Here is a 23,653-nt window from a genome sequence, read left to right on the forward strand (position 1 = left end):
AGTGTCCATTCTTGTCTGGCTGTGTGCGTTACGACAATATTGAATGTTTGAAATTAATTTCCACAAATCTTAAAAAAGGTGAAGGCAAGAAAAGTTACTTGCTGCATATGCAAGACTGCTCTATGCGTGCGGGTTCCCAGTAAGAGGGGTAGCCTTCCTCCGGATTACTAGGGACAAGGTACTCTGGGACCCCTCTCGTCCTAGCAGTCCTCAGCCGGCAGCTGGACGGGCCAGGATGCCACCCCAGCCCTGGTTCCTTCCCTGGGCATGCCGCATGGCAGGCTGCCCTGGATGGGTTCGGGCAGGCCCAGGGAGACTCCCCCTGATGGGCTGGGTAGAGGGGCCCCGGGGAGGGCGGCCTCCCCACCCCAGGCTCCGTCTTTGGTCCTGCCGCATGGCAGGGTGCCCGGGACAGGGTCCGGAGGGCCAGGCGAGGATTCGCCTGCGCATCTGGGCCTGGGAACCCTGGCTGGGTCCAGCGACCCCGGCCCTAGACCCAGTCCCCTGGCCTTGCGCACTGTCAAAGGCCCAGGATGCGGTTCTGTTGTGCCCAGGGAGCCTCCCCTTGCTTGGCTGGGTTCAGGAGCTCCATCCGGGGCCCCGGAGGGCCCCAGGGAGGCTGGCCTACCCCACCCCGGGCTCCGTCCTTGGTCCTGCTGCATGGCAGGGTACCTGGGATGGTGTCCGGCAGGCCCAGGGAGACTCCCCCTGATGGGCTGGGTAGAGGGGCCCCAGGGAGGGTGACTGTTCTGACCGACTTTTTCGGCCCTCCTTTGAGGGAGGATGATTGGAGGTGACTCCAGTCTGTTATCATTCTAGTGCAGGGATTAGAACTACAAACAGGGCCTATTCATTAGGCACAGTAATGCACTTTCGTACCCTTTTCGTTAGATCAGGGCTTATACACTTACATTAGGGGATAGATTCATTAGTATTAGTGATAATCCGTCCTTTTGCAAGAGTGCTAGTATACCTTCTATGGAGTTATGCTTATTTCGGGGCTTGTAGGCCTAAAACGGGAGAGACTCCATCTTGCTTTCTTCCCCGGCAGCTTGAGAGGCTTCTAGGTCAAGTGTAATGTTTTAGTTTCAAAGTGTTGTTCGCTTGGAGAGAACCGGCTCAGGCTGGCCCTTATCGAAAGACTGTATTATTCTCCATTCCGAAGACACAACATCAGGCTGGCCAGCTGGGAACGTGTCCTTGGTACGGGGAGGTACAAGAATTTGGTGGGCGGCAGGTTACTGGCCGTAACTTTCCATGAAAGGACAAGCTTCCATATTAGCGAAAGTATGAGGCAGCGAGTCAGTCAGTCTGTAGGCGGCAGCTAGCCGTTAGCATCAATGCCATTAATTATTTCCAGGCAGACAGTCGCCATTTTGAAGTCTGGGAAAGATCTTAAAGCTGATACTCTCTGAGAAAGATTGAAGGGGAACGAGGAGTAGTGCAGAACGACCAGAGACAGAGAGAGAGACAGCAGCTAATAAAAGAGGAAGGTTTCAGTGACTTGGAGGAAAGCAGAGGAGACGGAGCATAGCGGTGCAGACGTGTACTCGTGACTGCTGAGGTGTGATTCTAAGACGAGCCAAGGCACAGACGAGAAGGGAACCTAGATGACTGCTGAACCCCGACTTCGTGTTCATAAGGTGACGTCAGCCCATATTTCATAGTGTGCACATTCTAACCTTTTACTTTTCTTTGCAGGATATATGTTATAGTGTGGTATTGTGTTTTCATAATCATTGTAATAAAATACCCCAGTTCTTAGTGAACCAACATGTGCCTTGTATTCTTGTTCAATCAGGGTAACCTGGTCTTCTAGTCAGACATCGTTTTCATGAACGGATGTAAATCCCGGTCAGGTAAGAGGTGACTGAACAATGAGGGAGAGAGGGACCATTTGATGTTGAGAACAGAGGGTACACGATTCAATTTGGCAAGTTGTGCTAATTCCTGTTATTGTAGTATCATCCCGAATAGCCAATGAGAGATTCCTTCCAAAAGGTATTTATAGGAGAGTGATCGTCGTTGGTAAGCGGCGTTAATGAGAACACCAGGGGGGACACTGGTGTGTAGATCTGCCGGATTGCGGATCTGGCTGTGAGTGAGAGAACACTGGGGGGATACCAGTGTGTAGGTCCGCCAGATTGTGGACCGGATTGTAAGGAAGAGAGCACTAGGGCTGCAGCCTAGTGTATAGGCACGCCGGATTGCGTGTCGAGTGAGCACTGAGGGTGATCAGTGCGTAATGGTAACTAATCAGAACTGCCCCAGGGTAGATTAGTCTGGGCCTAGGTTGCCGTGAGACTAACTGGTATGAGTGAGATACTGTAGAAAACCTATGCATGTATATTGCTATTTCGCCATCCTTAGGTACGAGATATAAATATATATGTACATATCCATTGTAAATACGTTCTAAGGAGGGAAGTGGTTACGTTCCGACTGGGTTGGAGGTGCTCTGAGGAGCTGATCCCATCTGGTTCGAGAATCCGGTCGTTACAGTGACCTACCCCACCTGGGCTCCGTCCTTGGTCCTGCTGCGTGGCAGGATGCCCGGGATGGTGTCCGGCAGGCCCGGGGAGGTTCTTCCTGCGCCTCTGGGCCTGGGAGCTCTGGCTGGGTCCAGGGGCCTGGCTGGGCCCCGGTTGGGTGCTCCAGCCCTGGGCCCTGTCCCCCAGCCTGCAGCACTGCCAAAGACCCAGGACAGGGTTCCGTTGTGATCGGGGAGCCTCCCCTTGCTTGGCTGGGTTTAGGAGCTCCATCCGGGGCCCCTGAGGGCCCCAGGGAGGGTGGCCTACCCCACCCCAGGCTCTGTCCTTGGTCCTGCTGCATGGCAGGGTACCCGGGATGGTGTCCGGCAGGCCCAGGGAGACTCCCCCTGATGGGCTGGGTAGAGGGGCCCCAGGGAGGGTGGCCTACCCCACCCCGGGCTCCGTCCTTGGATGCCCGGGATGGTGTCCGGCAGGCCCGTGGAGGTTCTTCCTGCGCCTCTGGGCCTGGGAGCCCCGGCTGGGTCCAGGAGCTGGGCTGGGCCCCGGGTTGAATGCTGCAGCCTTGGGTCCTGGCCCCCCGCCTGCTGCACTGCCAAAGGCCCAGGATGGGTGTAGGAAGACGGAAAGAACACTGGAAACAGATTGGTAAGTGACGAGGTTTATTAGTCACATCTTCACATGTTGAAGTCCAGTCAGGGAATGCCCCAAGAACATAACCGCATTCCAACCGCAAACCTCCACCATTTTAAAAGACAACATTCTTACAATAACACGAGACCGTCACGAGCTGTGACAGGCAATCACCACGCTTGTGACGGCTCGTGTAACAGAACAGTACCCAACACACCTTCCCCCCATAAAACAAAAACATTAAAAAAAACAAAAACACTATCATCGTAGAATCAATTCATAACGAAATCTCTAACCCTAGAAGGCAGACGATGTGAACTAACACACCTAGAGTTACCAGCACTGCCGTCAGCTCTAGTATTGTTAGTCTGTTCAGAATGTTCTCCAACATCCAAAAACACATTACTGTCACAATCATCTTGAACCGAGATAGACCCAGAGAAAACCGAAACCCTATTGAAATTCCAAACGGAACCACCTTCAACCCTAACGGCACTCTTGAAGACTTCAATCACTTTTTTAGGGTTTGACCACACAGGAAAGCCTTTACTACCGAGACTTGGATGGACGAGGAATCGTCTCCCGAATCACTTGAGGCAACTCCTCCCGAGTACTGTCTACTTCGTTTAGACAGACACAAACAAAGAGGGGGGGGGTCTAGCCCTCATGTACAAATCGGAACTAGAGTGCACCCTAGAGAAGGCCACCTTACATAATAGCGAAAGTGGCTTATTCACTATTAATATAGGGCCTAGAAATGCCATTCATGGGCTGTTGGTGTATAGGCCACCGGGGGCGGCAGGGCAGTTTGGCAACCAGCTTTTAGAGTGCATTACTCAAGCCTCCCTGCGATACAAAAGATTTATTATTCTAGTAGATCTTAATCTCCATTTTGATGACACAGATTGCAGGGAAGCGCAGGATGTGGCTGATGCTCTTACATCTTTGTGCCTCAACCTTAAATCTACATCCCCCACCCATCAACATGTCATCTCCTAGGTCCCATTTTTGCGAACTGATGTTTCTACTCCGGTTAGAATAATCTGGTCGGATCATTTTACCATCCCGTTCACAGTAGATAAAACCCTTTTAGACATCACTCTTTCTAAACCTCCCCCCATGAAACGAAGAAAATGGAAAAACTTTAATCAAGAAGATTTTAGATGTGCTCTCCAAAAAAATCTCCCTCCCCAAAGCAACTCCCTGGAGGAGGCCTGGAATAAATATGAAACATGGGTGACCACCGCACTCGATGAGATTGCGCCATGGACAACCAAACCCCCTGCTAGGCAATCGAAAACTGCCCCTTGGTTCTCTGAACCACTTAAATTAGCCAGATCCAGATGCAAAAATCTAGAACGTAGGTGGAGATCACACTATAACCCCGAGGACAAACTGTATTACAAAAGAGAACTTAATACTTACAAGAAAATGCTCAGAGCAGAAAAAAGCTGCTACCTTAAAAACAGAATTGACTCTGCTGAGAACCGTACTAAAGAACTCTTTACCATCTACAGAGAGCTCACGGTCCCTACCAGGCTGGACGCCCAAGATACCTACTCTGAAGACCTGTGCGATTCTATCGCCGACTTCTTCATAGGTAAGATTGACAAAATCCGTGCCACTTTTACGAAAGATGACATCCAGCCGTTTAAACACGCAGTAGTTATAAACACCCACATGGAGACCCCCTGCCTCTCTTGTTTTATCACTCCAGAGAAACAAGAACTAGTGAGCATTGCCAACAGCATCCAATCAGGCTCACCCAGCGATGTCTGCCCCCCGGCTCGCTTTAAAGGAGTACTGGAAACTACAATAATTGATCAGATTAGCCTCATTACATCGCTCTCCTTTAAAGAGTGTCAGGTTCTGGACGCGTGGAAAACTGCTCAGGTTATCCTCCTAAAAAAAAACCAATATTCACATTACTCAGTTTCAGAACCTCCGCCCCATTTCCCTCCTCCCTTTCTGCGCTAAAGTCGTTGAGAAGGTGGTGAATAAGCAGCTCATGAGCTACTTGGAGGAACATTCGCTCCTGCACCCCACTCAATCGGGCTTCAGAGCAGGTCACTCCACAGAATCAGCCCTAGTATCGTGGACGATGGAGAGACAGCAGCGTTGGTTTTAATAGATCTCAGTGCAGCGTTTGACACCGTGCTGCACTCAACGCTGCTGTCTCGGTTGGCAGGTATTGGAGTGAAGGGATTGGCTTTGGCTTGGCTGGAATCTTTCCTGACCAACAGAAGTTTCCAAATGCATTGCCCCCCCTTTAAATCCTCTCGCAGAAGTGTAGGCCACGGGGTTCCACAGAGCTCGAGTTTGAGCCCCACCTTATTTAACATTTACATGGCTCCCCTGGCCTGCATAGTTGAGAGTTTTGGGGTAGGCATTGTCAGCTATGCCGACGACACACAACTGCTACTGAAGCTCACGCCTGAGTGTAGAGAAGATGCCATCAACTTCTCGAGCTGTTTATCATCGGTATCAGCTTGGATGAACCACAACTGTCTACGCCTCAATGGCGATAAAACCGAGTTGTTGGTAGTTGGGAAATCTGCTGCAGTATGGTCGCATATGTGGTGGCCTATGGAACTGGGCAGTCCCCCTCATCCTGTGGAGTCAGTGCGCAATTTGGGGATAACACTGGACTCAGATCTCTCATATAAAACACACGTGAACAAAGTTACAGCTAGATGCTTCAGTATACTGAAAGCTCTCCGTAAGATTCTGGATCTTTTGCCAATCGACTCTAGAAAGACCATTGTGCATGCCTTAGTAACCCCCCACCTTGACTTCGGTAATGCTCTGCTCCTAGGGCTGAGCCAAAAAGGATTACACCAACTTCAATGTGCTCAAAATGCTGCAGCTCGTCTAGTACTCAAACTTCCTCGCAGAGCATCAGGTAAATCAGCTCTATCCAAACTCCACTGGCTACCTATAAGAGAGCGGATTAAATTTAAGTCTCTTTGTTTCGCTCATCGTATTGCTCAGGGCAAAGGTCCGGCCTATCTCCTTAACCTTCTGACAATACACCGCCCCACCAGAGACTTGAGATCAGCCGGAAGGATGATGTTCAAACTTCCTAAAATCACCAGAGCCAGGATGGGCGGACGCTCATTCAGATTTTTAGCGGCTAAATGCTGGAACGATCTCCCGCTCGATCTTCGGATGGAGCCTTCCGAAAGCATGTTTCGAAGAAAGATTAAAACCTTTCTTTTTCCCCAGGATTAATCCCGCTGCCATTATAAATCCTTAATTGTTTTACCCCTGTCTCGCCTTTAGCTTTTTTGTCCAGTATACAGCGCGGGGACACACTGTTTTGGGTAACCAGGCGCTTAACAAATGGTTTTAATAATAATAATAATACTAACACCTTCTTTTTTTTTTAATCCGGACGTAGTCACCCACTGTTATCAAACAACTGGATGCAGAACCAATCTTCTTTCCCATGGAAAGTTTCATTTTATTTTTATATAACTCAACTCTACGGTGAACAGCCTCAAGATCAACCTTCAAAAACTCATCGGATCCACTCATTCTTTTTCAACCACCAAGGTGCTAACCTGGTACTAGGCTTACGTCCTCTTAAGAGATCAAAAGGGCTAACTAAAGTTACAGAGTTAGGAGAAGTGTTATATGCCAAAAGCATGGACTGTAATGCATTGTTCCAATTCAACCCCCCTTTGATGGAGAGTTGGATGGCTTCTTTGATGACACGGTTGAAGCGTTCAACCTGACCATTGGCTTCAGGATGGAAAACTGCAATTCTCCTATGAGTAATACCACACTTAACCATAAAGCTTTCCATTTCTTTACTTTCAAATTGAGTTACGACCTCTTGGGGAATCCCTTCTCTGCAAAAAACCTCATCCAGGAATTCAATCACTTTCTGAGAAGTAACATCCTTAACCATTTTGACCTCCGACCATTTAGAATAGTAATCAATCAGGACAATTCCAAAAGACTCTTGCTTAAACAAACAACTAAAAGGACCAATGATGTCTAAGTCCAGTTTACGCCAAGGGCCACTAGGAAAATCAACAGGTTGTGGTTCAGAACGTAAAGCCATAGCAGTTTTGTCACTGTTTGAACAATAAACACAAGAACGTACAAAACGATCTACACAAGCATCAATACCTGGCCACCAAAATGTCTCTTTCACTCGTCTCCTGGTAAAGGAAATACCAAAATGCCCTTCATGAGCAATCTTGAGAATAATGTTTCTAAAAGAAAAAGGAGGAACTATCTTGTCTCCCCTTAAAACTAAAGCATTCTCCTCTGCGAGCTCCTCTTGAATTTTATAAAAACCCATCATATCACCCGACAATTTCCTTGGTTCAGGCCAACCTTGTACTAGATATCTCTTGACACTACATAGCTCCACATCTTTACTCATTTCTGTTAACCAACTTTTTTCTTGCAAAAATGAGCGATCCAAATCTACGTCATCAAAAGTGAAAGCCACTTCATAGTCATCCTCTAGAACTCCACTAGAAACCTCAAAAGGAGAAACAAGCCTGGACATACAATCTGCATGTACATTTGCTTTACCCTGAACATACTCAATTTGATATTGAAAAGACTGTAGTCTAGACGCAAGTCTCGCAAGACGCGCCGACATTGTCCTACCGCCACCAGGAGACATGAGGAAAATCAAAGGTTTGTGGTCAGTTTTTATGATAAACCTTGTACCCCACAAAAATGGTCTAAAGTGTTCCGCACCCCACACACACGCCAATAACTCCCTCTCTATGACAGAATAATTTCTTTCTGCATCCCTCAAGGCTCTTGATGCATAAGCAACAATCCACTCCTTCTCATTATCTCTCTGTAACAGAACACCGCCCAATCCAGAACTACTAGCATCCACCATGACAATGCACTTGGCTCCACACACAAAAGGTCTGAGACACGGTGCATTCCCAATAAACTTTTTCAAATTCCCAAAAACTTCACTCATCTCCTCAGTCCAAATAAACTTAGCATTCTTCTTCAACAAACACCTGAAAGGATCAACTTTGGTTGCAAAATTTGGTATGAATTTTGCATAAAATTCAATGAGTCACAAAAACGCCACAAGTTGTTCTTTGGAAGAAGGTACAGGAGCTTTAACAATGCTTTCGACATGATTACGTTTAGGTTTAATTCCGACGCCACTAATGGTATGCCCTAAATACTCAACCTCTTTTTGCCCAAACTTGCACTTATCAAGACGTAAGGTAAGTCCTTTCCTTGACAAAGCAGCAATCACTCCTTCAACATTTCTATCATGCTCCTCATTGTCCTTGCCAAAAACAAGAATGTCATCCTGAAATGCCACAGCGCAGTTTAACCCTTCCAGAGTGTCCCTCATAAGCCTTTGAAACACTGAGGCGGCACTCGCCAAACCAAATGGCATGCGACAAAATCTGTAAAGACCCTCTGGCGTAGTGAAAGCGGTAATGTTTTTTGATTCCTCAGCCAAAACTACTTGATGGTACGCGCTGGCCAAATCAATACACGAAAAAACTTGTGCCCCCGCTAGAGTGGAAACCATCTCATGAAGGTTGGGTAGGGGATGAGAATCAACCCAAATCACCTCATTGACACTACAAAGGTCCACACACAGCCCAAGTTCACCAGAAGATTTGATGGAAATTACAATGGGAGAAACCCAAGGGGATGATTCAATTGGCATAAATCTTTAAGCATATCCTTCAATTTGCTTCTAAAAGATGGAGGCATATTCCTCACTCTATGTCGAACAGGAATAACATTATCCTGTAGCTTGATAACATGCTCAAAACCTTGATACCGTCCCAAAGTGCCACTGAAAACATTAGGAAATGATTTCCTCAAACCATCCACTAATTTGGAATTAACCACAGAAATACTAGATACACTGTGTGGTTCTTCAACAAAAACGGGGGGTGGGGGGGTTGGCTCTGGGAATCAATTTTCATTCCCAATTGGTATTGGTGGGGCCACCCCAAAAGTGACAAACCAGATTTTGCTACATAAATTTTCCCATCAGTGTGATGGCCAAAAAATTGCAAATTTGCTTCAAAATAACCAATTAAATCAATGTTGTGACCTGTATAACCACCAGGTGATACGTCAGGAGCAATCAAGGTTTTGCCCGGCAATTTTTCATGAAAAACATCCAATGAAATAATGGTATACCAGGCACATGAATCCACAAAAAATTCCATATCAACACTGTCAACCCTTACTATACAGGAAGGAAATTTAGTGCACTCACCCTCCCCACAGACATTAATAACAGTGTTGACTTGAAATTCTCCTTCATCATCAAAAGTATCACTGTCACAATAAACATGTACACAGTTTACTTTCCTTGGTAAAGATTTACATAGCTTAGAGAAATGGCCTTTTTTTCCGCATTTAGAACAAGTTTTCCCCAAAGCTGGACAATTTCTACAATCAGCTAAATGACTATCACTTCCACATCTGAAACAAAGTAGTCTTGTGAATTTTTAGGTTTCGACCTGGCCGTAGCACTGCGAAGCAGTGCCCCGCCCAGGCGAAAGCTATTGTTTACAATATGGGGAACTTGAATCCGCCCCTTCTTCCATTGGCTAGCTCCATAAATGGAGGCTAGCCATTGGAAGACATCAGCGTCAATCACTTTCTCCCGGTCAGAACGCGAATCGTGGGCGTTTCTGACTCTTTTTTTAAGTCCCGCCCCTTGATGCCGTGTGTCCTGGGCCGCGCTGTGATTGGTTGCCGCCCGGGACACCCCGTGACTTCATTCCCCGGGCCGCGCTGTGATTGGCTGCTGGCCCGGGACACCCCCGTGACGTCATCCCCGGGCCGCGCTGTGATTGGCTACTGGCCCGGGACCTGACTTGTTTTCTTCTTTTTCTGTTATGGACCGGAGCATTAGCAGTTTTATCAATCGAATCCGTCCCATCAGAAAAAGCCGGACACGACTGAATGGATAAAACAACAATGAGAAAACAGTTAAAGGCACTGAATAAACAGAGGGAATAGTAACTAAACACCGGGCAGGCATGCTAAGTGTGATGTCTTTGAAAGCCACTGCATGGCGGGATAGTTTAAGACAGAAGAATATGTCACATTTTTACACACATATAGATACACAACCCATAGGTAGGCTGTGTAATAAAGCATAACACTCATTTCCCTGTGTTTCATGTTTTCGCCTTACGGATGATTAAAGGCTGTGTTAACCCTGTCGAGACCTGCAGAATACTCCCAGGTCTCAGCAGTACGCGCATTAGCCCTCTCTGCTTTCCCGTAGGGCCTAAGCTCTGTTAAAAAAACATGCAGTCAGGTTGCAGCTGTTGCCTTTCAATAGCTCCTAAACCTGCGCAGGCACAGTGCGTTCCCTAAGGATGAGCATGCCTGTCCCAGCCACACCACCAGGTGTCTCTGCAATGAGAATAGAGAAGACGGCACTAGAACATTTTATCAATGAATGGATATCATTCCGGTCCAGGGCAGTGCTCGTATAAAGCTTTAAAGTAGCACATCTCGGTTTCCAAGTACTCAAAGCAGAACCGGAACATGTTATTGATGACATCCGGTGGTGAATACCTGTTGAAGTCCCGGGCATTTTTTATTTAGCACTTGAAAACAGCACTTCTCTTTTAAGCACTCAACGTAGCACCAAAACATTATCAGCGATGTAAGAGAGCTGATATCTATTCCAGTCCAGGGTAATTTTGAAAGCGGGCTTTGAAGCTACACATTTTAAATACTCAACCCAACACCAGGTCAATCAATCAGGAATGTTTAGAGCGCACTATTCACCCGTAAGGGTCTCAAGGCGCTAGGGGAGGGGGTTCGGGCAGCTCCGAAGTCATCCGAAAATGTCCTATCAATGAAGAGAAAGGATATCTATTGCCGCGCAAGGCAGTTCTTTTATTACTGCTTTAATGCAGTATTCCTCACTTTTTAATCACTCAAGGCAGCACTACAACACGTTATCGATGACGTAAGAAAGTCCAACTATGTTTTTTACAGCGATTTAAAATCAGCACTTTAATCACACTCAGCACCAGAACATATTACCAATAACAAATGAGCGCACATATATTCCAGCGCAAATTTATATAGAGCTTTACCTGTATTAGACAGACAGCACCAGGACATGTTATGACTGAAATCTTTACCAGAGCACAGCAGTTTTTATATAACGCTCGGGAAAAGTACAGGGCCGTGGCACAGGGAAGTGAAGTGATTCGCCAACCTGGGCTCTGCAGGTGACTAGCGAACCACTAGCCTGCATGTCCTTTTGAAAAGACGTAACAACGCCTCAAACGGGTGGAGGCGGGTTTGAGGGGGGTCAAGAAGGAGAGGGTGGTTCCTAGCGGGCATTGTATGAAAGAGATTTATATTCCATAACATGGGGTCACTTTATCGAATTTTTTTGCGATTCTTTAACTGTGACTGTTTGCTATGTTTAGACACATCGGTGCGCTTAGTTATGTTATGTTATGTTATTAAAAATTTATAAAGCGCACGTACGCCCGAGGGCTTCTTGGCGCTGGTAAGATAAAAAACATAACAAGAGGTGAGTCTGCCGGAAGAGTTATTTCGGGTAAGCTTTTATGAAGAGGTGAGTCTTAAAAGCCTTTCTGAAGGCGAGGAGGTCTTTACTCTGTCTGAGGGCTAGTGGCAAAGAGTTCCATAGGGTGGCTGCTAGGAAGTGGAAGCTGCTGCCGCCTTGTCGTTTTTTCTTAAAACGAGGAACTTCTAAAAGGTCTTTGTGGGCAGATCTTAGGTTCCGTGAGGGAACATATCTACCGATCAGCTGTCTGATAAATAGAGGTCCCTTGCCTTGCAGAGCCTTAAAGATAATGCACCCGGCTTTGAATTCGGCTCTTTGAGCCACGGGTAGCCAGTGCAAGCTCTCTAGGCCTGGTTTGATAGGTTCCCATTTGGGTACTTTGCAGATCAGCCTAGCGGCCTGATTCTGCAGGTACTGTAGTCTTTTGAGTTGTCCTGCGGGTAGGCCTAGGTATAGGCTATTGGAAAAGTCAATGTGGGAGAGGACTAGGGCCATGACTACCTGAATTAAGGCGGAGGGAGTGAGGAAATGGGCGATTTTCCTGATTTTCCTCAGTTGGAAAAATCCAGAGGAGACCACGGTTCCAATTTGGGATTTTAGCGAGAGGTCCTCGTTGATGGTTATCCCCAGGCTTTTTACAGTGGAAGATTTCTTAGGGGGAAGGCCCATGTCCGACGGCCAGAAGTTAGGGCTCCAACTGATTTCGCTCTTGCCGGGCAGAATCAACTCAGTTTTCCCTGGGTTTAATTTGAGGTGATTTGAGGACATCCAACTCTGGATTAGGGTCATAGTGGCTTGGAAGTCCTCCACCGCGTTAGGGGAATTGAGAACAAAGATGAGCTGTAAGTCATCTGCATAGTTGTATACAGTGACTTTGTGCTTACTCAGGGCAAAGAGAAGGGGCCGCATGTACAGATTGAATAACAAGGGGGATAGTGAGGAGCCCTGGGGCACCCCACAGAAAGACTTGACCTTGGCGGCAGAAAAGGAGCCTAAGCGAACCGACTGGGTACGTTCGGAGATGAACGATTTTAACCAGGCTAGGGCAGAGTCTCTGAGACCCGCCTGTTCGACACGGTTGACCAGAATGGAATAGTCAACCGTGTCGAATGCCGCGGACAAGTCAAGAAGTACTAAGGCTTGATGAAGGTTGTTATCAGCGTTGGACCTCAAGGTGTTCTGGACGGCCAATATTACTGCCTCAGTGGAGTGACCAGGCCGGAAGCCTGCTTGGTTGGGTTGGAGATATTCAGTTTCCTCCACGAAATTAGAGAGGCAGTTGGTGACGTGCGCCTCCAGCATTTTCGATAGAAAAGGCAGCAAAGATATGGGCCGATAGTTCGTGAGGTCGAGCGGATCAATACCAGGCTTCTTGGTGAGGGGAATCAATAAGGCCTGTTTGAAGCTGCTAGGTACTGTCCCTGAAGTGAGAGAGTCGTTGAGTAGGGATATCATGCTGTTGGGCATAGCTCGACCAATTTCTTTCATGATATGGGGGGGGCAGACATCCATAGGGGATCCTGATTTGACTCTGGACAGTAGTGTCAAGAAAGTTTTCAAATCAATAAGGGGATAGGAGTGTAAAGTTGAGGGATTGAAATAGATGTCATCCACTGGGGCGCATGATGGAAGTGTGGAGATGTTCTGCTTAATCGTTAAGATCTCATCACGGAAAAAGTCATTCAGGGAGTTGCATAACGCTAGTGAGGGAACTACCGGGGGGGAAGTTCTATCGTCGTTGCAAAGGTCGTTCACAATCCTAAAAATTTCTTTTGACTTGTTGGTGGAGTTGAGGATTTTAGATGAATAGTAGGTTGTTTTATGGTTTTGTAGAGTTTTTTGGTATGTCTTCCTGGCTAAGCAGTATGTGGCCTTGGCCAGTGGACAGTACTGGGAGCGCCAGATTCTTTCCTTTTGCCTCACTTCCAATTTCAGTGTTTTTAGTTCGGGTGTAAACCATTTGTGTGCGTCCGGACTCCTTGAACAGCTGAGATGCGTGGGGGGAGCATAGATGTTAATCGCTGCAGTAAGCCATTCATTGAGCCGGCTATCGGCCTCATCCACATTGTTGCTGTCGAGGGGGGGGGAGTTACCCAAGAAGTTGAGAAAGGCTGGCATATCCATAGAGGACCATTTCCTAATGGTTTTGCTGGATTGTAGCTTGAAGTGGGTTGTCTTATCTAGCTGGAAAGAGAAACTTATGCTGTGGTGATCAGACCAGCAGCAGGGTTTTATGTCTAATGCAGATAGGGGCAGGTTCAGAGACCAGATTTGGTCGAGGCTGTGGCCCTTCTGGTGGGTCTCAGTGTGGATGTGTTGTGTCAGGTTGAGATCACAGAAAAGTTCGCTCATCTCTGCAGCCTGGGGGTCCAACGATAAGTTGTCGAACCAGAAGTTTAGATCCCCAACCAGGAGTAGTTTAGGATGGTTAGTGACCAATGGTGCCAGTAGCTGAGCTAGAGTGGAAGGGAATGTAGCCATGGTTTGGGGAGGGCGATATAGTAGGACCAATACAAGTGAGCCATTGGGAGTGTCTATTTTGGCGACTATGTTTTCGGTATTAGGTAAAGGCAGAGAGGGGAGCTGTCTGAGTTGGAACTTTTTATTGACGATTATGGCTGCTCCTCCCCCAGTTTTTCCGCCTGGGCGGAGTGCTGATAGAATGTAGTAATCTGCAGGTAGGGCAGCTAAAATATCCGGTAGTGAGTCCGGAGTGAGCCAAGTCTCTGTCAATAGCAGCATGTCAGGTTGTTTGTCCATAAGTAGCAGAAATATATCAGATTGGTGCTTAATCATGGAGCGGGTGTTGAGATATATACACCTGAACGTGTAGGTAGAGCAGGGTGTGGTCGTGCGCATAGAGTACTCAGGAGCAGGGGCATTCGTGAGGGTGGCAGGGTTGCCTATGCCTAAGTGAGAAATGCGTTTCGCTGCGTTATGGGGGACAGGTAGACACGTCGTGGCGGTTGGGCGCAATACCTGTAGTTCAGCAGAAGTATAAGTGTAGTGGCCCGCAGGGTCCTTGGCCCCTGGTCCCGGACGCTCGCGGACGAGCGCAGACGAGCTTGCCTTAAGCGCGCCTTTGGCGCGCAATCGTCGCGCCCGCTGCGCTCGTCCGCTGCGCTTCCTACCAAGGCACATAGTTTATGCAGAATGATCAGGGCGTTGGAAGGGGCGTGTCCAACCGAGGGGGCGTGTCTGGTGACGCACCTCGCTCTCGGGAAATGGCGATCAGGGGGAGTGGTGGTCGTTGCAGCGTGAGCCCGCTGTTCTAAGAGGTTTCCGGTGAGTTTTAAAAAGCACAGAATCAACAATTATTTACAAATGCTAAAATACCCTCTCCCGGCTTCCGCCTCAGGAGTCCTTTGTTAGTGTCAAGCCTCAGCGTGGGCGCGCACTATATAGAGATATGGCGAGGGGGCGTGGCCAACCGAGGGGGCGTGTCTGGTGACGCACCTCGCTCTCGGGAAATGGCGATCAGGGGGAGTGGTGGTCGTTGCAGCGTGAGCCCGCTGTTCTAAGAGGTTTCCGGTGAGTTTTAAAAAGCACAGAATCAACAATTATTTACAAATGCTAAAATACCCTCTCCCGGCTTCCGCCTCAGGAGTCCTTTGTTAGTGTCAAGCCTCAGCGTGGGCGCGCACTATATAGAGATATGGCGAGGGGGCGTGGCCAACCGAGGGGGCGTGTCTGGTGACGCACCTCGCTCTCGGGAAATGGCGATCAGGGGGAGTGGTGGTCGTTGCAGCGTGAGCCCGCTGTTCTAAGAGGTTTCCGGTGAGTTTTAAAAAGCACAGAATCAACAATTATTTACAAATGCTAAAATACCCTCTCCCGGCTTCCGCCTCAGGAGTCCTTTGTTAGTGTCAAGCCTCAGCGTGGGCGCGCACTATATAGAGATATGGCGAGGGGGCGTGGCCAACCGAGGGGGCGTGTCTGGTGACGCACCTCGCTCTCGGGAAATGGCGATCAGGGGGAGTGGTGGTCGTTGCAGCGTGAGCCCGCTGTTCTAAGAGGTTTCCGGTGAGTTTTAAAAAGCACAGAATCAACAATTATTTACAAATGCTAAAATACCCTCTCCCGGCTTCCGCCTCAGGAGTCCTTTGTTAGTGTCAAGCCTCAGCGTGGGCGCGCACTATATAGAGATATGGCGAGGGGGCGTGGCCAACCGAGGGGGCGTGTCTGGTGACGCACCTCGCTCTCGGGAAATGGCGATCAGGGGGAGTGGTGGTCGTTGCAGCGTGAGCCCGCTGTTCTAAGAGGTTTCCGGTGAGTTTTAAAAAGCACAGAATCAACAATTATTTACAAATGCTAAAATACCCTCTCCCGGCTTCCGCCTCAGGAGTCCTTTGTTAGTGTCAAGCCTCAGCGTGGGCGCGCACTATATAGAGATATGGCGAGGGGGCGTGGCCAACCGAGGGGGCGTGTCTGGTGACGCACCTCGCTCTCGGGAATAGGGAATTAGGGAATATTAAACATAACAGTACGAGGACAAGAGCTAAAATGTAGGTATAGGAGCAACGGTGTTTATGTGCTGGGACACGGGGTTCAGGAATGGGAGGAATTTTAACAAGCACTGGCGTTGCCAATAGGTTTTCACATTTGGAAAGTTGGAGCTATTGGTTTGGTAAATGACATTTTATATTTATATATTGTTATTGACAACGCCAATAACGATATATAAATATAAAATGTCATTTACAAAATCAATAGCTCCAACTTTCCAAATGCGAAACCTATTGGCATCGCCAGTGCTTGTTTTTCTTGCTTTTGATTCTTGAACCGGCCATCTATTCTAGGTGGAAAATCATTCCTTTGTGAATAATTTTTCTTAAATTTTTCAGAATCTTTATGAACATTAAAGACATCATTCTTATCATTACCTCTAATCTCCTTCACACATTTTTCAGAATGTTCAATAGATTTGGCAATATCTATAGCACTGTTTAAGGACAAATCAGATGTGGTCCAAAGTCGTTCTTGTACTTTTTTGTTATTAGTTCTCATCAAAATTTGGTCTCTTAACACTTGCTCATAGGAAATGTGTTCAAAATCACAAGTAACAGCTAATGATCGTAGAGCTGAAACAAAATCTTCAACAGGTTCATCTGCACGTTGTTTTCGTGAATAAAAAATAAACCTTTCCATTACAACATTTTTCTTTTTACCATAACGCAAATTCAATTGTGACGCAGCATACTCAAACATTTAAATTCCCTGGGTTGACTAAAGGTGGAAGAGTTTTATATTCCTTCAAGGCAATAGCACCCAAACAATGCTTTAATAAGGATAACTTCCTCTCAGCCTCACATTCTCCCTCCTCTAGAACGTCTACATATGCTAGAAAAACAGGCTCCCATATCTCCCAAGCCATAGGTGGTTCACCTGGGGATGAAATGAAGGAAGGAGGAAGAACAATGCCAGACATTTCTAAAATTAAAATAGAATAAACAAAACATTTTTATTTATTTATTTTTTTAGTCAGTGTTCACTGCAGAAAGGAAAAATATCAGATAAGAAATGTTAGTTAGTTGCCATGGAAACCGAAAAAAAAAATAAAGGTATCTGCCATAAAATAACATCCAACGTTGAAGTTCCACAGAACTGTTGACAATAGTAAACTTGGAAAACGAAGTCAATATAAGTTAATACCTTTCTGTGTCCACTTAAGATAAGGTACTTCACAAGAAAGTCAGTCTTAAAACGACTCGATAATATTCACTTCACAGGAGTTAATTTTTTTTTTTTTTTAAATGGCCGCTACGTCGTTTGTACTCTTTTTCTAAAAGAAGTTGACCTTGTTGTGGAAGCGTACCTAACGTGGTTTGCGTGACGTTATCTACAGGAGATCGAGCACTGCAGCAGCGTGTAAGCTCGAGATCTCCCTACGCAACGATGACTTGCTTCTGCTTGTGCTGGATTCCGACAAGAAAAGCCAGTTTTCCACGAACTTCAACTTCTTGAACGGCTCATGTTAACTCCAGAACGAAACTCCTCCATAACGAAACTCCTCCGAAAATTTTCCAAATCTTTGCTCTCAGCGATGAAATCTTCCCTTAATTCCTTAATTTCCTTATTTTTTTTTTTAAACGCGGTAATCGAAAATCCCGTCCGTCGCCAGTGTAGGAAGACGGAAAGAACACTGGAAACAGATTGGTAAGTGACGAGGTTTATTAGTCACATTTTCACATGTTGAAGTCCAGTCAGGGAATGCCCCAAGAACATAACCGCATTTCAACCGCAAGCCTCCACCATTTTAAAAGACAACATTCTTACAATAACACAAGACCGTCACGAGCTGTGACAGGCAATCACCATGCTCGTGACGGCTCGTGTAACAGAACAGTACCCAACAATGGGGTTCCGTTGTGCCCGGGGAGCCTCCCCTTGCTTGGCTGGGTTCAGGAGCTCCATCCAGGGTCCCTGAGGGCCCCAGGGAGGGTGCCAACCCCAACCCGGGCTCCGTCCTTGGTCCTGCTGTGTGGCAGAGTACCCGGGATGGTGTCCGGCAGGCCCGGGAGGCTCTTCCTGTGCCTCTGGGCCTAGGAGCCCGGCTGGGTCCAGGGGCCCGGCCGGGCCCCGGGTTGGGTGCTCTGGCCCTGGGCCCTGTCCCCCAGCCTGCCGCACTGCCAAAGACCCAGGACTGGGTTCCGTTGTGCTTGGGGAGCCTCCCCTTGCTTGGCTAGGTTCAGGAGCTCTATCCGGGGCCCCTGAGGGCCCCAGGGAGGGTGGCCTCCCCACCCGGGCTCCGTTCTCGGCCCTGCCACGTGGCAGGGTGCTCGGGATGGTGTCCGGCAGGACCGGAGAGGCTTCCCCTGTGCCTCTGGGTCTGGGAGCTCTGGCTGGGTCCAAAGGCCTGGCTGGGCCCCGGGTTGGGTGCTCCAGCCCTGGGCCCTGGGCCCTGTCCCCTGTCCCCCAGCCTGCAGCACTGCCAAAGACCAAGGACAGGGTTCCGTTGTGATCGGGAAACTTCCCCTTGCTTGGCTGGGTTTAGGAGCTCCATCCGGGGCCGCTGAGGGCCCCAGGGAGGGTGTCCTCCCCACCCCAGGCTTGGTCCTCGGTCCTGCCGTGTGGCAGGGTGCCCGGGATGGTGTCCTTGGCGCCACGGCTGGGCCCGGCCGTGCCCCGGTTTGGGTGCTGCGGCTCTGGGCCCTGTTCCCCATCCTGCCGTACTGCCAAAGGCCCAGGACGGGGATCCATTGTGCCTGGGGAGCCTCCCCTTGCTAGGTTGGGTTCAGGAGCTCCATCCGGGGCCCCTAAGGGTCCCAGGGAGGGTGGCCTCCCCACCCCGGGCTCCGTTCTCGGTCCTGCCATGTGGCAGGATGTCCGGGATGGTGTCCGGCAGGCAGAGGCTTCTCCTGCGCCTCTGGGCCTGGGAGCTCCGGCTGGGTCCAGGGGCCTTACCGGGCCCCGGGTCTGGTGCTCTGGCCCTGGGCCCAGTCCTCCGGGCTGCTGCTCCACCAAGGGCCCAGGACAGGGGTCCGTCAGTCCCGTGCAGGCCTCCCCTGCTTGTCAAGGTGTCCGCGGGCCCCGGGTCGGAAGGCCTGTTGGGTCCCCCTTTCAGCCTCCATGACTGAGGCCCAACTGGGGCCCTGGACCTCCTGTCCCCCATGCCCCGGCACCCGCTCACTCTTTCGCTGGGGCACAGGGTGACCAGATAGCTTCCCTATTTGTGCCCGGCTATCATATCACCCGGACCCCCTCAGCCATCTGGTCGCACCTATCCCCTTGGCCATCTGGTCGCACCTATCCCTTCGGCCATCTGGTCGCACCTATCCCTTCGGCCATCTGGTCGCACCCAATCCTTCCCTTTGGGGCGACTAGATGGCCGAGCTTTCCTGGAAGTTCCGATGAGGTGCCATTTGCCTCCCCGATCCCAGCGAGGGCTCCAGGAGGTTGGATACTTTCGCGCCTTGGGTCCCCTCGGTCAGCTCGAGTGCACGGATTACAAGAAAGGGGGGTAATTCTCCTCCGGATTACTAGGGAGAAGGTCGGTCAGACCTCCGTGAGGTCCGGTGATTCTGAATCAGGAGGCAGAACCCGGGCCCGCCCGCCGGGGCCCCCAGGGGCCTGGTACGCTCCTGCCTCTCAGCCCCTTGCCTATGGTCCTTTTTCTCAGAGTTTGCTCAGGCATACCTCCGTGAGGTCCGGCGATGCGGAGACGGGGGGAGGCAGCACCCGGACCCGCCCGCCAGGGCCCGGGTACGCTCCTGCCTCTCAAATCCTTGCCGATGGTCCTTTTTCTCTGGGTTTTTTTCCTCATTCAGACCTCCATGAGGTCCGGTGATGCTGAGATGGGGAAGGCAGCTCCCGGGCCCGCCCTCCGGGGCCCCCAGGGGTCTGGGTATGCACCTGCCCCTCAGGGCCTTCCCAATGGTCTTTTTTCTCGGAGTTTGCTCATGCAGACCTCCATGAGGTCCGGCGAAGCTGAGACGGGGAAGGTGGCTCCCAGGCTCGCCCGCCGGAGTCCCCAGGGGCCTGCCTGGGTATGCACCTGCCTTTCAGCCCCTTCCCGATGGTCTTTTTCTCTGAGTTTGCTCCGGCAGACCTCTGAGGTCCGTCGTAGCTGAGACAGGGAAAGGTGGCACCCGGGCCCGCCCGCTGGGGCCCCCAGGGGCCCTGGTATGCACCTGCCTCTTGGGCCCCTTTTTGATAGTCCTTTTTCTCCGAGTCTGCTTTCCCAGCAGCATTCAGGCAGGGGATGCTAAGCCAGAATACCTCCTGCGCAGGGTGGCCTGCCAGGGGATGCCCTGGCTGTACTCTGATCGATTCGGCACTCTCGGTCTGTTTAGGGATGGACTGCTTGGCCAGCCTTGGCTGTTTCAAGCAAAGAGCTTCCACCCCGCATGGACAGTCTGACTCGAGGGAGGGCCTGCTGCATGGTGGTAGGTCGTTCACCCTACCCAGCAGAGCAAAGGCAGAGCGTCCCTGGCAGTTTGTGCCCCCCAGTTGTCTGACCTGAGCGGAAGGGGTCGGGTGGCGCCAGACCCTCGGATGCTTCCTGGCTGGCAGGTCTGTGGGCCGGGTGTGCCACGCTGTCACCCCTCTCTTCCCAGCATGTTTCCACAGCAGCTTGGAACAATCGTTCAGAGGGGTTCTGCCTCTGCCAGGCCCCGGCAACCCTGCATCTCACTCAGACTGCACCTCAGCCCGCCTCTCCCTCCCTGGAGAGACGGCTGGGCCCGCTGGTGCCCATGTGACCGCACCGTACCACACCCCTCCAGCGAGCCCTCCCGCCCAGGTGGGCGGGCTCCATCTCCTGGCAGGCTCCCGAGAGATGGAGGGTTGCGCGAAGGTTGCCGGTCGAGGAGATGGGCATGCGGCTCCCATCCAGTCATCATGTGTGGCTACCTGGTTGATCCTGCCAGTAGCATACGCTTGTCTCAAAGATTAAGCCATGCACGTGTAAGTACATACGGCCGGTACAGTGAAACTGCGAATGGCTCATTAAATCAGTTATGGTTCCTTTGATCGCTCCATCTGTTACTTGGATAACTGTTAATTCTAGAGCTAATACATGCCTACGAGCGCTGACCTCCCGGGATGCGCACATTTATCAGAGCAAGACCAATCCGGGCTCGCCCGTTCGCTTTGGTGACTCTAGATAACCTCGGGCCGATCGCACGTCCCCATGAAGGCGACAATACATTCGGATGTCTGCCCTATCAACATTCGATGGTACTTTATGTGCCTACCATGGTGACCATGGGTAACAGGGAATCAGGGTTCGATTCTGGAGTGGGAGCCTGAGAAATGGCTACCACATCCAAGGAAGGCAGCAAGCGTGCAAATTACCCACTCCCAACTCGGGGAGGTAGTGACAAAAAATAACAATACAGGACTCTTTCGATGCCCTGTAATTGGAATGAGTATACTTTAAATTCTTTAACGAGGATCCATTGGAGGGCAAGTCTGGTGCCAGCAGCCATGGTAATTCCAGATCCAATAGCGTATATTAAAGTTGCTGCAGTTACAAAGCTCGTGGTTGGATCTTGGGATCGAGCTGGTGGTCTGCCACGAGGCGAGCTACCGCCTGTCCAAGCTTGACTGAGTGTCCTGGGGGTCCGAAGCGTTTACTTTCAAAAAATGTGTGTGTTCAAAGCAGGCCGGTCGCCTGAATACTTCAGCTAGGAATAATGGAATAGGACTCCGGTTCTATTTTGTTGGTTGGTTTTTGGAACTGGGGCCATGATGAAGAGGGACGGCCGGGGGCATTCGTACTGTACCGCTAGAGGTGAAATTCTTGGACCGGCGCAAGATGAACCAAAGCGAAAGCATTTGCCAAGAATGTTTTCATTAATCAAGAACGAAAGTCGGAGGTTCGAAGACGATCAGATACCATCGTAGTTCCGGCCATAAACTATGCCGACTAGTGATCCAGTGGCGTTATACCCATGACCCGCCGACCAGCTTCCGGGAAACCAAAGTCTTTGGGTTCTGGGGGAGGGTGGGAGTATGGTTGCAAAGCTGAAACTTAAAGCAATTGACGGAAGGGCACCACCAGGAGTGGAGCCTGCTGCTTAATTTGACTCAACACGGAAAACCTCACCCGGCCCGGATATGGAAAGGATTGACAGATTGATAGCTCTCTCGATTCTGTGGGTGGTGGTGCATGGCTGTTTTTAGTTGGTGGAGTGATTTGTCTGGTTAATTCTGATAACAAACGAGACTCCTCCATGCTAACTAGTTATGTCGCCCCGAGCGTTCAGCGTCCAATTTCTTAGAGGGACAAGTGGCGTTCAGCCACACGAGATCGAGCAATAACAGGTCTGTGATGCCCTTAGATGTCCGGGACTGCAAGCGCGCTACACTGAATGGATCAGCGTGCGTCTACCCTTCGCCGACAGGTGCGGGTACCCGCTGAACCCCGTTCGTGATAGGGATTGGGGATTGCAATTATTTCCCATGAACGAGGAATTCCCAGTAAGTGCGGGTCATAAGCTAACGTTAATTAAGTCCCTGCTCTTCGTACACACCGCCAGTTGCTACTACCGATTGGATGGTTTAGTGAGGTACTCAGATCGGCCCCGCCGGGGTCGGCAACGGCCCTGGTGGAGCGCAGAGAAGACGATCAAACTTGACTATCTAGAGGAAGTAAAAGTCGTAACAAGGTGTCCGTAGGTGAACCTGCGAAAGGATTATTAATGGCGGAGCGGCCCGAGCGACTGACGGCGCCAGCCTGAAGCCCTCGGCCGCCTCCTGAAAGCCCACAACGTGGCCACAGTGCCCAGCCCTGCCCTAGTGCGCCCCGGCCGGCGGAACGGTCCGTGGCCATATGGGGTGCTTGGGTGAGGACCGGGCCTTCGGAGGGCCTCTTCCCCCCTGGGAGGGCCTGACCGACGTATGAGTGACTGGGGATGGGGGATGGCCCCTGTCCCTCTCCGAGACGGAACCCAAGTTCATCCGGCACATCCCCTCGGGTGGGGGGAAACCGAAAGGCAGTGCATCCCTGGGATGGTACCACCCCTCCCTTGAAAGGCCCTGGCACCGGCTGGGCCCTCCCACGCCTGAGTCCCGGCCCAGCCTGACCGGGTTCTGGGCTACCGGGGAGTGGCCCTTCTCGTGCAGCAGGGCGGCTGGAAGAGAAGGCCAAGGGCCTGTGAGGGGACCTTGGCTCCTCTCGGAAGGAGGTGTGTGGGATGGGGAGCCACCTGTCTCTTCCCTTCCGGCACCTCCGACCCGGGCGAGGATGGTGGTGGGCTAATTGCAAGCCTGCCGGCATGACTCGGGACGCCGGGCGACAGACAGGTGGAGCGACCCTCCCTAGTTGCCAGGTACCCGGTTTGACCCAGTCCCACGCGGCCAGGCCATGGGGTTTGAAGACTCATGCGGTCCCTCCCGGTGTCCCCGGGAGGGACCAGCGGCTGCAGGGCTGCCTGCTCCCGTCGCACTGCGATCCCCCTTATCCCCCCCGCTGGGGGGAGACTCCCAGGCCGAGCGCCTGGCAATGTTTTTCTCTCCCAATGGTGCAGTTTGACTCCCAGAGGGGAAGCCT

General features: G+C 50.4%; 1 pseudogene; it reads left to right on the plus strand.

The window, feature by feature from the left end:
- The first annotated feature begins 21,006 nt into the window (after positions 1-21,006).
- LOC147736529 (18S ribosomal RNA) lies at positions 21,007-22,802 on the plus strand (annotated as a pseudogene).
- Positions 22,803-23,653: the final 851 nt, after the last annotated feature.

This window comes from Lissotriton vulgaris, chromosome 1_2 (genome assembly GCF_964263255.1).
Source record: "Lissotriton vulgaris chromosome 1_2, aLisVul1.2, whole genome shotgun sequence".
In the NCBI taxonomy this organism is placed as follows: Eukaryota; Metazoa; Chordata; class Amphibia; order Caudata; family Salamandridae; genus Lissotriton; species Lissotriton vulgaris.